This window comes from Helianthus annuus, chromosome 1 (genome assembly GCF_002127325.2).
Source record: "Helianthus annuus cultivar XRQ/B chromosome 1, HanXRQr2.0-SUNRISE, whole genome shotgun sequence".
Taxonomy (NCBI): domain Eukaryota; kingdom Viridiplantae; phylum Streptophyta; class Magnoliopsida; order Asterales; family Asteraceae; genus Helianthus; species Helianthus annuus.
In genome coordinates, this window is record NC_035433.2 from 48,243,797 (window position 1) to 48,255,848 (window position 12,052).

Sequence of the window (12,052 nt, forward strand, 5' to 3'; positions counted from 1 at the left end):
AAGCGTGATACGCCGCTGAGGATTATTAGCTGTTTGAAAGCCCGAAAGTGCTTACAGAAGGGATGTGTTGCCTTCTTGGCACACATCGTGGATAAAGAAGCTGCTGAGCCAAAGATCGAAGACATCCCTGTCGTAAAGGAATATCCGGAGGTCTTTCCAGAGGACTTGCCAGGATTGCCACCCCAAAGGCAAGTAGAGTTCCATATTGACTTAGTTCCAGGCGTCGCGCCCGTGGCTAAGGCACCTTATCGACTTGCACCTTCAGAGATGCAGGAATTGTCGACACAACTTCAAGAGTTGCTAGACAAGGGATTCATCCGACCAAGCTTCTCACCTTGGGGAGCTCCAGTACTATTTGTCAAAAAGAAAGACGGTAGTTTTCAGATGTGCATTGACTACCGAGAGTTGAACAAATTGACGATCAAGAATAGATATCCCCTACCACGGATAGATAACTTATTCGATCAGCTGCAAGGTTCAAGCTACTACTCGAAGATCGACTTGCGATCAGGTTATCATCAGCTGAGAATACAAAAGGAAAGTATTCCCAAGACTGCTTTTAGAACTCGATATGGACATTACGAGTTCTTGGTTATGCCGTTTGGGTTGACAAACACGCCAGCTGTTTTTATGGATTTGATGAACAAAGTTTGTAAGCCATATCTCGACAAGTTCGTGATTGTATTCGTCGACGATATTTTGATCTATTCAAAGACGAAGGCTGAGCATGAACAGCATCTAAGAGCTATTTTGGAGTTGCTAAAAAAAGAAAAGTTGTATGCCAAGTTCTCGAAGTGCGAGTTTTGGCTACGCGAAGTCCAATTTCTTGGACATGTGGTTAATGGGGATGGAATCCACGTGGATCCCACAAAGATCGAAGTAATCAAGAATTGGGAGACTCCAAAGACGCCAACCGAGATTCGACAATTCTTAGGTTTGGCTGGTTATTATCGAAGGTTTATTGAGGATTTCTCAAAAATCGCTCAACCATTGACCTTCCTCACGCAGAAGGATAAGAAGTTTGATTGGGTAATTAAATAGGAAGAAGCATTCCATTTATTGAAAGACAAGCTTTGCAATGCGCCGATCTTATCGCTACCAGAGGGAACTGATGATTTCGTGGTATATTGTAACGCCTCGCGTCAAGGATTGGGTTGCGTGTTGATGCAGCGCCAGAAGGTTATAGCCTACGCGTCACGTCAGTTGAAAGTTCATGAGAAGAATTATACCATGCATGACTTGGAGCTAGGCGCAGTGGTATTTGCGTTGAAGATTTGGAGACATTATTTATATCGTACAAAGTGTACAATCTTCACGGATCATAAGAGTCTGCAACACATATTCGACCAGAAGGAGCTAAATATGAGACAAAGACGCTGGGCCGAATTATTGAACGATTACGACTGTGAGATCAAGTATCTTCCAGGGAAGGCGAATGTGGTCGCCGATGCCCTAAGTCGAAAAGAAAGGATCAAGCCCATAAGGGTTAGGGCTTTAGAGATGATTATCCAGACAGACCTTTCCCTGCGCATTCGTACCAAACGAGGAAGGAACATTATGTTTCATGAGACGAATTTGGGTTCCTCTGTTTGGTGGTTTGAGAAAAGTTATTTTTGATGAAGCTCACAAATCACGGTACTCTATCCACCCAGGAGCGGATAAGATGTACCAAGATCTTAAGGATTATTATTGGTGGCCTAGGATGAAAGGCGATGTTGCTGTTTACGTTAGCAAGTGTTTAACGTGCGCCAAGGTAAAAGCTGAATACCAGAAGCCTTCAGGACTTCTGCAACAACCTGAGATTCCCAAGTGGAAATGGGAACAGATTTCAATGGATTTTATAACAAAGTTTCCAAGAACGCCAAAATGTCACGACACTATTTGGGTAATAGTGGACCGGTTAACGAAATCTGCGCACTTCTTACCCATCAGAGAGAAAGACAACACGAGCAAATTAGCTGAGATTTACATGAGAGAGATCGTTGCACGTCATAGAGTGCCTCTCTCGATCATCTCTGATAGAGACGAAAGGTTTGTGTCAAGGATTTGGCAGTCTTTCCAAGAAGCATTCGGATCTCAGTTGAACCTGAGTACAGCTTTTCACCCACAAACCGATGGACAGAGCGAACGAACGATTCAGACATTAGAAGACATGCTACGAGCTTGCGTTATGGATTTAGGTGGAAGTTGGGATACTCACCTACCATTGGTCGAATTTTCATACAACAATAGTTATCACGCAAGTATTCAAGCCGCACCGTTCGAAGCTCTATATGGACGCAAGTGTCGATCACCGATCTGTTGGTCAGATGCAGGTGATAGACAGTTAGTTGGTCCAGAAGTGGTCCAGGAAACCACAGACAAGATTGCACAGATCCGAGAGCGCATCAAGGCGGCTCGCGATTGTCAAAAGTGTTATGCGGATAGAAGAAGGAAACCTCTGGAGTTTGAGGTAGGAGACATGGTATTGTTGAAGGTATCACCCTGGAAGGGTGTGGCACGCTTCGGAAAGCGTGGAAAGTTGAATCCGCGCTATATTGGCCCATTCAAGATTCTGAAGAGAATCGGTTTAGTAGCATACAAGTTGGACTTGCCTGCCGAACTGAATGGTGTTCATGATACATTTCATGTATCAAACCTGAAGAAGAGTCCAACGCAAGAAACTGTTGTCATTCCTGCAGACGAGATTCATATTGACGACACGCTCCATTTTATCGAAGAACCAGTTGAGGTTACAGATTGGAAGATAAACAAAACCCACAGGAGCAGTGTTAAACTCGTCAAAGTTCGTTGGAATGCAAGACATGGTCCAGAATACACCTGGGAACGTGAGGATCAAATGAAAGAAAAGTACCCCCATTTATTTCCTAAGACCCCTGCGACCAGAAGTAGAACTTAAAAATTTCAGGACGAAATTTTCTTAACGGGGGGAGAATGTGACAACCCTCACCAAACCAGGTATCCATACAAATTAATTAATATTTAATTAGTGCTTAATTACTGTGCTTAATTACAATTACGAATGAACTGCTTTCTGTTTTCTGATACATACATGTTCATGCATCATACTGTATTACTGTCACTCCATTCGTTACACACAAAACTATAGTGACAAACTTGATGCACAAAAGCACAGTTAGCACAGTGAGCGGATAACCCAGTAAACATGTTGACATTGCCAGCACTAGACAGACATTGTCTCTGAGGCTAGTATTAGCCGGAAATAGATTACTACACTAGTAGGGAGTGTAGGGAGGTGAGGATTATAAAACTGCGTCACTACGTGGTAGTTATAGTGACCGGATGTGCCTAAAACATACTTTAATTACAAAATTCTGCACTTTATACAAAAATTCAGCATTTAACATAACTAGTAAAGTGCAGAAACTTAGTAAAATAATTCTAGACACTTTCCAAAGTGTTGGTAATTTATTATGTCACTAAAAACACAATAAAAGACACTTTAAAGCTTTACCTAACACTTTAACGGATCAATATCCAACCGAACAATCGGACTTTACCTGGAACATAAAAATATTGCCAAAGACATTGTTTATACTTTTCTGAGCTAGTTAGGGTCCCCGAACACCCTAACACCCTATATATTAATAAACACATCAATATCCTAACAAAGTGCCATTAGATTTCAACTAGAACTTAACCAACCATTACACCACCCAACCCTTACCCCCCCTCTTTGCGACGGTTCCCCATGGGTGGGGACACACCCATGCTTTCTTGATTATTTTATTAGTTGTTGTTTGATATCTAGATGACACATTATATAATGGTTAATGGTGGAATGGGGTTATAAGTAAACTCAAAGGTTAACACTTCTCTCACTTCAAGCCATCAACACCAAACTTGCTCTCCTCTTTCCCCTTTGCTTGTGTTCGGCCGAGACCACAACCACACCCACCATCACCGTCAACTTTCATACAAGCTATTTTACATACATACAAGGTGCAAGGTGACACACAAACAAGCTCGGTGCACTCGGAAGCTCAAGAACCTCTCTAGATTTCTTTTATCCACCTCGTATACGTCTTGTTTCTTCCCTAGCCTCGAGCTAGTAGTAAGTGCCTCTAAACATCATCTTGATCTTGTTTATTGTGGTTAATAAGTGATTTGATGGTTGAAAATTAGAAACACTAAAGAACATAACATAAAGTCTTGAACATAAGATGAACAAGTTGGATAAAGAGAAGCTAGTTGTGTAAATCATGTAAATCTTGTCTAGTTGTGATTACTTTATGTTGTTTGTTACTAAAAGTGGGATGGATCATCATCTAACCATACTAGATCATGTTCAAGAACATGAACTAGTAGTATGCTAGTGTTAGAATTATGAAAGATGATGAAACCTTCCATCCATGAAACATGAACTTGAGTAAATAAAATTTTTCTTGTACAATAAGACTCTAAACATGTAGATCTAAAGATCTACAAGTGGTTTTTCGGTAGAACAAAGTGAAAGATGCAAGTCTTGTTAAAACCCGGATATTTTATAAACAAGAAGCATTTATAGTAACAAAACAAGGGCGTAAACACTTGTGTAACAATGAAATTTCATAAAGAAATATTTTTGTAAATTATGACAAGTTGTTGGACTTCAAGTTCTTTAAAAATAAAGTTTTTAAGAAATTAATTTTATTTTTAAGTAATTTACTACATATTTTTACAAAACTTTCAAGTTCATGAATTTGTGATTTAGGCTTGTTTTGACAAGTTTGATGCTTAAATATTGTAAGTTGATGATTGTTAAATTGCTTGATTGAATTTTTGAAAAGAAAATGATACACTTGTAAGCGTGGCCACCTCCAGTTACAGAGGAAACTTTGGCGAAATTTTTCTAAAAATATAACACTTAGAAATATTTTTGTAACAAATGTGTTTTTGACTTTGTTTTCAAAATAAACTTCGCCATGATTTTTATTACAAAATTACCAAGTATTCGGAGGTGGATTTTCGTAAATAAAACTTGTTAAATATATATTTAGAATATATATTTTGTAATAAGACGCTCGTGTGATTATGTGATTATTTTGTGAACTAGATATATATTATTTTTAGGGTAAAAATAATATTACTTGAAATATCATGAAGTTACGATTTCCAAATAATATCAACGCTCTCACAAAAATAAATATGTAAGTTATATAAGTATCATAATAAAACGCGAACTTTAAAAATGTAACTTATGTATTTTTCGGAAAAATACTCTTATTAGAATATTTTTTGTGAAATATTATTTTGGAAAATCTATGGAATAAAATATAATATTTTTGGGAAAAATATATATATTTTGGAAATTAGAACATTTTAGACAAAGTAATTAAAATATATTTTCAAGTGAGACTTAAAAATATATTTTCGGAATTATAAAACACACATGTGTTAATACCCCCATCCTTGGGAAGGAATATATTTATAGAATAATTAAGAAGTGTAAATACGAGATAGTTGACTAACTATTTCCCAAAAACGTTAAACCTTAAGCCAAGGCACGGCCGTCCGTCTAGTAAAAGTTAGTACGTGTAGGTCGTCACGCAGCTGGTTATTTTGGGACGGACTATTCCGAGACGCACTTCTGTGAGTTCATGTCCCCCTTTTCTCTTAACTGTTTTCAGTTTTTATACTTCGAGGGTGGAATACATGTTATAGTAATTACGGATACTTTTATACATGGTATGGTTAGCTTAAGGAGGGTTACTACTTAGATCATGTGAGTGGGTAGGCTGGAACTAGAGGCCATTAATCCTCATTGTAGGACCAAGGATCATTAGCGGTAGATCTATCTGGGTGTAGCGAGCCGAACTCCAGGCCCACTGTACGGACCATGGGGTGACTTTGAGCCCGACACAAAAATCTGCTAGGTTTGAGTCTTCCTACAGCACTTCACACATATCATTGGCTTTGCAACCCAATGGTGATCTCTTTTTCCTTATTTGCTACATACCAGGGATTTTCATACATACAAAGATGTTACAAAGGTTTTTACATACTCAGTTTTACATGAACTCGCTCAACTTTTGTTGATTTTTTTCAAATTACATGTATTTCAGGGAATTAGGGATCTGGCAAGGTATGCTATGTCTTCATGCTGCGTAGGAGAAGTGATGTCATCCAAGTTTAGGGATTGTGACTTTTCCCTGGACGAGTCACAAGTCTTAAACTGTATTTATTTCGTGTTTTATGGTTGTGTCTTATGAACAATGTTTTTTTTATTATGTTGTGTTGTAATCCCACTGCATGTGTCAACTCTTAAAACAATGTTGTCGTATTTTATTTTTAAAACTTGAAGTAATGGATGATCATCATGGTTTTACTTACATATAGCTTTGTTGTGATTAAGCTATGGTATTAAGAAGTCACACCAAATAAACCCACGGTTCCGCAAAGCCAGGGTGTGACAGATTGTGCATACCTACAAGTGGTAATTGGTTTGATCTTCAAGTGGTAAATCAGGGACATTAAGTTGTACTTGATTTTCTACAAATGGTATGTTTGGTTGGTGAATTTACAAGTGGTTGAAAACAATGTGATGAAATAAACCCCTACCTACAAATGGTAAAATCAACAAAACTAATTTTCCGGAAAAACCATTTTGATTAAAACAAACTTAAGTGTTTTGAAATCATAATGGGAAAATAGTTTGTTGTAAGGGGGAGTTCTGATTGTTTATGCCGAGTGAATGGCGAATTGAAGCAATTCACAACAGTTCTCATGTTACTTGTACAGTTTGTTTTCAATTTCTTTAAATGTTTTTGAATTTTAGGGGGAGTAAGAAGTTTAAAAATCCAAAAACATTAGAAAATTTGAAAAATCCAAAAACATGATAAAACAAAAACGAGTTTTTGTTGAGAAAAGAGGAAATGATAGTACATCAGTGGACTATCACAACATGCTAAAGAATTGGAAAGTCTAAAATGTGATAAACAATCTCACTGTGGATATGCCAGTAGGTTTTTACACATTCAGTAGATTGTATTCGAGATATAAACCTAAATTTCAAACTTACTTATATCGTGGGGAACATTTCTCGGATATATGGGTAACCCCCGAAATCTTGTTTGAAAGGTCCCTCTTTCTGAAATACTAGGTCTTTATATTCGGTGATATCTGGGGTATTATCCCGGGACTTTTGATTTTGCGGAAACAATGGCCTAGTCCCCGTATAATACTTTGCATTTGCTTGAAATATAGCAACGCCCTCAGTACAAAAAATGATGAAACATTGAAAAATACTAATCATGTGCTGTTGAAGGAAAGATTCTCTAAAGGGAACACACCAAAAGACGAACCGTCATCTCTCTGCTGAACGGAAGTTCTGACCTGAGCTCTCACGTTTTCGCATTTAACCCTTTACAGATATTATCTAGGTATATTCACCTGTAAGACTAAATATTGGGATCTGGATACGGGAGTATATTCAAGTGGTGGAACACGCGAATAAGTTTAAGTCTCTAAAACATTAATCTCGTATCTCGAAACAATTGAAATTTGTGTGAAAATTTAAGTGTATCAGTATACTGACAATCTAGGTTAATTGTTTAGAACTTAAAATGTTTAAAGCTTAACAGTGTTGGTGATTTGTCTCAAAAACTGATATGATCCTCTTACACAAACTCACAAAAATATTGTCTGTAAATATTTCTTTACTGCATTTCTTTAAAGCCAAAAATCCAAAAATATTTTAGTTTGTTTTAACATAAATTTTGAAAAATCCAAAAAGATTTTCGTCAACTGGTGTTGAAGAGCTGATTTTCAAAATTCCAAGTGCTAAACATGATGGACATTGTGTGAGGGGAAGTGTGAGTATATTTGACCTACAAGTGATCATCAAAAGCTTTTAAATGTTAAATCATTCTATATCTACAAATGGTTCATCAGAGTTTAAATTTGTTAAATCATTTTTTTTATTTGTCTTCTACAAGTGGTAGACAAGAAGCATAAATTTGTCAAATGTTTAAATTTATGAAATTTATTGTGAGGTAGAGAATGTGCAGGTTTGCCAGTTTTCGATTCCTGAGAAGTCGTTGTTTAGAGAGCCAGGTTTCGATCCTGAGTAGAGTGTGAACAATATCACGGTCCAGACTGTGATCCCAGCTTATCGAAAGGGGGAGTCTGTAGATGCTAAAGAGCCAGGTTTTGATTCTGGAAGTCTGTATTCACGCAAGCTGCTGATGATCTTAAGGAATCAAGAGATCTGATCAAGAGAATTAGAAAGAAGCAAGAGACAAGTTCAGATCCTGGTAAAGGAGAAGATTATTTGTTCAAAGGGAATCGGTTAGTGCTGATAAAGAGAAGAGAGAGATTTCAAGATGCTTACAATGTCAGATACTTCAAAAGAGCCCAAAGACTGATAAAGACTGAAGATGTTGAAGACTCGACACTTAAGACTCGTCAACATTCGAGGGGGAGTCTGTTAATGCATGCGTCTGTCGACTTCGTCTTGTATCGAGTCTTGTAATAAGAATGATTAGATCAGGGCACGTAGTTCGAGATATTATGTAATTTCGCTTGAAAGACCATAAGGTAATTCCATGCGGAAATAGATTCCGCTTGAAATCTAATTTCGCTTGGAACGCTTTCAAACGGAATTAGATGCCTATATATACCCTTCAAGCGAAATCAGTTGTAACTTTTCCGGCTCGAGTACCGAAGTGCTGCCGAAGTGTCGTCTCGCTGTAAATCATTGTCAAATTAATCAAACAGATAGTTAAAGTGATATTCTAGCTGAATTGACCTTGATACGTTTGTTTCCACCTCTCGTATCAAGCATAAACTCTTCTGAACGACTCGTTCGGGTCCGTACACGATCCTACAGGGACCCACATCAAGGGGGAGATACATCACCTGATTATCTCTACTTAAGCCCCTCTCCCAGGGCTGCCTCTTTTTCTACACCACCACCTGCTTTCATATGTCTAACACCATTACAAATATTGTTTGGTGCACTTGATAACCCTGACCTGCATGAACGTAATTCCTCTCACCAACAAGTCACTGAGAGTTTACCATATCAAGTGACTAGGGCAAATACAGGACTCGGTGTTAGCCCACAAGCAGAGGAGGTTACACCCCTAGTGTCCAAAGAGACACTGGAAGATATTTCAAGTGGGGCAGCCACTACAATTGTAGAAACAACAGTTTCACAATTGGACATTGGTTACATTGCTAAGACCTCCTTGAAGGTAACAATTATAGAGTCTACAATAGTTCACTTAAAAACAATTGGAAGACCCCAGTACTAAGAAAAAGGGGCATCTTGTTCAAAACCAGATATAACCACTGATAGTGGGAACTCAGATGATTATATTCGTTTAAGTGATGAATTAAGATACAAAGAATTGATGGACATAGTATCCAATCCTGAAACATCAGTGGCTGAGATAAATAACATGATGAAAATTTTGGTACAAAACTCTGCACGTTCCACAAATGCAGAACTTGTAGAAAAAGTTTGGTTTCATGCCCAAGCTTATCTTCAATTACAAAAGCAGTTTGCAGATGCTGCTCACAAATTACAAATGGAGATGATAAGAAATATGGTTAATGCTAGATTTCTCATTGAAGAAATCTTGGCCAAAATTCATGCGCTTTTTTGGCTCACTTCTGTACGCCAGAACCCATGCGCTTTTTTTGGCTCACTTTTGTACGCCAAAATCCACGCGCCTTTTTTGGCTCACTTCTGTACGCCAAATCCACGTGCTTTTTTGGCTCACTTCTGTATGCCAAAACCCATGCACTTTTTGGCTCACTTCTGTATGCCAAAATCCACGCACCTTTTTTGGCTCACTTTTGTACGCCAAAATCCATGCGTTTTTTTTTTTTTTTTTGGCTCACTTCTGTACGTCAAAATCCATACGCCTTTTTGCTCACTTCCTTATGCCAAAATCTCTACACTCTCTCAGGTACCCCTACAAAACTAAATTCTTATGAGTCTAGAATCCCTCTCAGTTGATAAACTCACCTAGAAGCCACACTACACTAAGAGGACTTGAAGAGGTATGATCCCAATCGCAGGAACACACGTGTCAGAGGGACCATACCACTCTAAGGTGGCAGCCTTGCCACACGAAAGCATCCAAAAGGTTCTAGAACATTTTGGAAGAAGACACCTTGCGACAAGAAGATGCTCTCAACAGACAAAAAGGACGACATGTGGCACCAATGACGAGGCGCTAACGCCGATCGCAAGATCTCCATAGGACAAGCGGACAACCGGTACAAAAGGACGCTGAGCTTGAGCGAATAACCATGCGCCACGTCACTTCCAGGCCCGACCATGGCAGAGGGGACAGAATGGATATTCCTCATGATTGGCTAGCTGGCAATCTCCTCCCTCCACAATTCTCCGGCTATAAATAGAAGACTCAACCTCCCGGTTTAAGGATCCGATTTCTTACTCTCTTAATATGTACACACACTTATCCTCAAAACGATTACTTATTCTCACGTCGGAGGGTGGTTACAAGGAGAACCCCCATCTCCTCCTACTTGTAGCGAGTCACCGGTGTTGTTCGTTTTGTAGGACAACTCGGAAGAATTAGTCCTTCGTCGAGTGGAGAACAAAGGTTGAACCATCCTGTACGAGACGATCAGCTAAATAATCCAGTATTATCTAGTAATGTGTTTATTAGTTATGACCAAACCAAGACAGATAATGATTTTAAATCAAAATAATAAAGTTAGTTTCTTTCTTGAAATACATCTACTTCACATGACGATAACATGCATCGTCTATCCTCAAACATTGGTCTATACTTTCTAAAAACGTCCTTATGTAAGCCACAATCATCGCTTCCCCACCATAATAATTGTAAACTTAGCAGGATAAATGAGTCACGTCAATTGATCACCGAAACCAGCCAAATCAATTCTTATGAATGGACCACACGTACAAGCTTAATATGTATGGCACTATTCAACCTCCTTTATTGACATTTTAACAAAATATATATGATAACTTTATCAGGAATTTAACCAAATATTACAAGACTTTTTTAAGAATAGTGAGCTAAAGTTATATGTATAGAGATGTTTAAGCTATTGACATGAAAGTTTAAGCTAACATCATTTTCCAGATCGAGTACGCTTTTGACGGTAATACACGTCTGGTTTTCTAGAAAAGTTAACATATGCACATGGAGACCAACTAGCTAGCAACAAAAAAATATCACTTTGGTTTTGAAAAAATTCCATTATCGCTAATATATCATAAAAACTGGCAAATACCTATTATTTCAGCCGATGAATGATTTTAATTAGCAGAGGATCCAAGAATGTTTTTCACCGGGTTAGTTTTTGTAGATGGCCCTAACTATCTGCACACCCAGTTTGCCTATCTGCACACTTAGGGTTTACCTACGCAGCGTATTGGTCAATACGCAGCGTATAGGTTTAACCATATACGCTGCGTATTGACCTATACTCAGCGTATATAAACCATGGATCTCAGTGCCTAATTACCAATCATTGCACAGAAAACAAGGTTTATATACGCTGCGTATAGCTCTCTACGCAGCGTATATAAACCATTAGACTTTTTTGGGTCATTTTGGTAGGTTTGAGAGATCATTTTTTCACAAAGTTTATATACGCTGCGTATTGACCTATACTCAGCGTATATAAAGGTCTGAAAATGTCATTTATACCCTTGTATTGAGGCTATACGAAGCCCAATACAAGGGTAGTAGTGTCATTTTTGTCTTATATGCTACGTAGTGATCTATAAGGAGCGTATATAAAGCTCCATTTTTGTATTTTTTTTTTGTGTATTCCTTTATTTATTTATAAAAAAAAGGAAAATAACACCCGATACGATAATGTACGATACGATATAACACCCGTATAGGCCTATAGGTGTGATTTAGGTCCCGTATTGACCTCGTATAAGCCTATAAGTGTGATATCATATCGTATAGGTGTAGTATAGGTCACGTATTGACCTCGTATAAGACTATAAATGTGATATCGTATCGTACAGCATAGTATATGTACCGTATTGACCTCGTATAAGACTATAAGTGTGATATCGTATCGTATA